This window comes from Orycteropus afer, unplaced genomic scaffold (assembly GCF_000298275.1).
Source record: "Orycteropus afer afer isolate SDZICR_OR568_19922 unplaced genomic scaffold, OryAfe1.0 scaffold00940, whole genome shotgun sequence".
In the NCBI taxonomy this organism is placed as follows: Eukaryota; Metazoa; Chordata; class Mammalia; order Tubulidentata; family Orycteropodidae; genus Orycteropus; species Orycteropus afer.
In genome coordinates this window covers 402,101-406,592 of record NW_006922527.1, presented here as the reverse complement: position 1 = coordinate 406,592, position 4,492 = coordinate 402,101, and positions in this window count along the sequence as shown.

Genomic DNA, 4,492 nt, shown 5'->3' with positions numbered 1-4,492 from the left:
GGAATGGTGTGGCATTCATCATCACAAAGGATGTTTCAAGATCTGTCCTGAAGTACAATGCTGACAGTGATAGGATAATACCCAGACGCCTAAAAGGAAGACCCATTAATACGACTAGTATTCAAATTTATGCACCAACCACCAAAGCCAAAGATGAGGAAATTGAATAATGTTATCAACTTTTGCAGTCTGAAATTGAACAAACATGCAATCAGGATGTGTTAATTATCACTGCTGACTGGAATGCAAAAGTTGGAAACAAAGAAGAATCATTAGTAGTTGGAAAATTTGGCCTTGGTGACAGAAATAATGCTGGAACTCTCATGGTAGAATTTTGCAAGACCAACAACTTGTTCATTGCAGACACCTATTTTCAACAACACAAACGGCGGCTCTACACATGCACTTCACCAGATGGAGCACACAGGAATCAGACCGACTACATTTGTGACAATAGGTCGTGGAAAAGCTCAGTATCTTCAGCCAAAACCAGGCCAAGAGCTGATTGTGGATTGAACTGCTCATACGCAAGTGCAACTTGAAGTTGAAGTCAATTACAATAAGTCCAAGAGAGCCAAAATATGATCTTGAATATATCCCTCCAAATGCCCATTTAACTCACCTATTTGACCTGTACAAAAAATTGATGGATCTTGTATCATGACAGTGCATTATTGTAAATTTAACCAGGCAGTGACTCCAATTGCAACTGCTATTCAAAGTATGGTTTCAATGCTTGAGCAAATTAATACATCTCCTGGTACCTGTTATGCTACTATTAATCTGGCCAGTGCCTTTTTCTCAATTCTTGTTTCAAAGGCTAACCAGAAGCAGATTGCCTTCAGATGGCAAGACAACCTACATCAGGGGTATATTAACTCTCCAGCACTATGTCATAATTAATCCACAGGTACCTTGATTGCTTTTTTCCCTTCCACAAGACATCACACTGGTCCATTACATTGATGACATTATGCTAATTGGACCTCAATTCATCAATGACTATAGTCTATTGGTAACACTTTTGCATCTTAGAGGGTGGGAAATCAATCTAATTAAAAAAATTCAGATGCCTTCAATCTCATTGAAATTTGTGTTCCAGTGGGGTGAGCCATGTTGAGATATTCCTACTAAAGTAAAGGATAGATTATTGTATCTACCCCTCCCACAATTAAAAAGGAGGCACAGCCCCAGTGAGGCCCTTTGAATTTTGGAAGCAACATACCCTTCACTTGGGTGTGCTATTCTGTCCTATTTCTCAAGTGGTTAAAAAAGCTGCTACTTTTGTGTGGATTTCAGAACAACAGGCTTTGCAATAGTTTCAAGCTGCTGTGCAAGATGCTCTACCACCACAAGATCTGACTGATCCAATGGTGCTTGAACTGGCAGTAGCAGATAGAGATGAGTTTTGGATTCTTTGTCAGTCCCCTATTGATGAATCACAGAACAAACTCAGGATTTTGGAGCAAAGCCTTGTCTTCCTCTGCAGATAACCACTCTCCTTTTGAGAAGCAGCTTTTAGTTTGTTGCTGGGCCTTAGTAGGTAGTGAACAACTAGTCATGATCATCAGTTCACCATATGGCCTGAGCTGTCCATTATGAACTGGTTGTTGTCTGAGCCACAGAGTAGTTAAGTTGGACATGCAGAGTGGCACTCCATCATTAAATGGAAGTGATATATAAGAGATTGAGATCAATCAGGACCTGAAGGCATAATTAAATTTCATGAAGAAGTGGCTCAAGTGCCTATGGTCTCTACTCCAGTGATATTACCTTACCTCTCCAATGTGCATCTATGGCCTCATGGAACCCCTCCTTATGATCAGTTGACTGAAGAACAGAAAACTCATATCTGGTTTACAGATGCTTGTGGATGATATGCAGGCACCACTCAAAAATGGACAGTAGCAGCATTGCTGTCCATTTATGAGACCTCCATGAAGGACACAGTTGAAGGGAAATTCTCCCAATGAGCAGAACATCAAACAGTGCACCTAGTTTTTCCCTTTGGTTGGAAGGAGAAATGGCCAGATGTGCAATTGTACACCGATTCATGGGCTATGACCAATGGTTTGCTTGATGGTCAAGTACTTGGAAGGAACAAGATCAGAAAATTGGTAGCAAGGAGGTATTGGTAAGAAGTATGTGTACATACCTTTCTGAATGGGCCGAAGAAGTGAAAATGTTTGTGTCCCATGTGAATGCTCACCAAAGGGTGAGCAGAGGATAATTTTAAGAATCAAATGGATATGAGGACATATTCTGTGGAAACCAGTCATTCTCTTTCCACAGCAACCCTATCATTGCCCTTTGGGCTCATGAACAAAGTGGTCATGGTGGCAGGGATGGTCATTATGCATGGCCTCAGCAATATGGACTTCACTCACCAAGGCTGACTTGGCTACAACCATTGCTGACTGCCCAATCTGCCAACAGCAAGGCCAAAATTGAGTCTATGATATAGAACCATTCCTTGGACTGATTAGCCAGTAGCCCAATGGCAGGTTGATTTTATTTAACCACTTTCATCATAGAAAGACAGTGTTTTGTTGTGACTGGAACAGACTCTTACTCTCGATATATATTTGCCTTCCCTGCCCACAATGATTCTGCAAAAACTATCAGTCATGATTTACAGAATGTCTTATCTATCCTCATAGTTTCCCACACATCATTGCCTTGAAACAAGGGATTCACTTCATAGCAAATGAAATGCAGCAATGGGCCCGTGCTCATTAAATTCACTTGTTTAACTGTACTCTCCATCATCCTGAAGCAATCGGCTTAATAGAGCAACGGAGTGCTTTCCTAAAGACACACTTACATTGCCAGCTAGGAGACAATAACTTGCAGAATTGTAGCTGAACCAAACCGAACTCACTTCCTTCTAATAGGATGCAACGCATAGTGACCCCTCCTTGGGTTTTTGAGGCAGTATCGCTACAGATGTAGATTGCTCAGTCTTATTTCCGAGGAGTGGCTGGTGGGGTTGAACCGACAGCCTTCTGGTTTGCAGTCAAATGCCTTAGGCACTGTGCCACCAGAACTTCCAATGTTATCTAGGAGCCTGTATATGTTCTAAAGCAACGTCCAATATATGGTGTTGTTTTTCCAACAGCTGGGATTAATGGGTCCAGGAACAAAGGGGTAGAAATGGGAGTGACATCACTCACTATTAACCTTAGTGATACACTCACAGAATTTTTTATTCCCGTCCCTGTGATTCTATGTTCTCCATGTCTGGAGGTCATTTTTCCAAACAGGAATATTCTCACCTGAAGACCATATGGATTCCATTGAATTTGAAGTTTAGAATGCCACCCAGCTAATTTTGGCTCCTATGTCTCTGGATCAACAGGCAAAGGAGAAGGGAATTGCTGCATTAGGTTATGATTGATCTTGATTATCAAAGGGAAATTGGATGCATATTACAAAATGGAGGTAAAGAAGAGTATGTGGAAAATACAGAAGATTCCTTAACACATCTCTTAGTACTACCATGCCCTGACGGTAAAGTCAATGGAAAACTACAGCAACACAATTTTGACATGATTACTGATGGCCAAGACTCTTCAGGAATTAAGTTTTTTTTTTTTTTTTTTTTTTGGGGGGGGGAGTCACTCCACTAGAAAAAGACCAAAACAAGCTGAGGTACTTGCTCAGCAAAGGAAATATGGAATGATGGTGGCAGAAGGTAGTGCTAAATACGAGCCACATCCATGTGCCCAGTTGCAGAAATGAAGACTGTGATTTTTATGAGTATTTATTCCTTGTATGTGTGCATATTTTTTGTTTACTCACAAAATATAAGCTATAAATGGAGGTCCTGCTTTTTTTGTTTGCACATATGTTAGTTTTATCATGTTAGGTGCAAGTTTGACTCTATCTATAATTGTCTTTATTTAGAGATTATGTATTGTTTAAGGAGATGTGTACAGGTGCCAAGTCGACATGTGGTGGACTGTGGTGTTTAAGGTTGTGTGTCAACTTGGCTGGGCCATGATTCTCAGTAGTTTGGCAGTTATGATGTAGTCATTCCCCATGATGAGATCTGATAGAATGTAATCACCTCCATGATGAGATCTGCTATTAGCAGCTAATCCCTCTTAAAAACGGAGTTTCCTCAGGGGTCTGGCTTACTTCTAATATATATGGATGTTCTGGCAAAGCTTTCTGTTTTTTCACTCAACCTGGAATCTGCATGTGGCTCATCATCATGTGACCTCCAGTTCTTTGGACTTGAACCAGCAGCCTGCCATATTGCCTGCCAATCTTGGATTTGTCAGCAGCCTGCTGATTTTGAGTTTGTTAGCTCCTGAAGGTATGTGATTCAAGAGAAGCTTCCAATCTGATGTGACCCATGGGTTTGGGGCTTCCCAGACTCTATAACTTCATGAGTCATTTCCTGGAGATAAATATAGATCTATCTATCTATCTATCTACTTATCTATCATCTATCTGTCATCTATCTATTTCTCCTATTTATCTATCT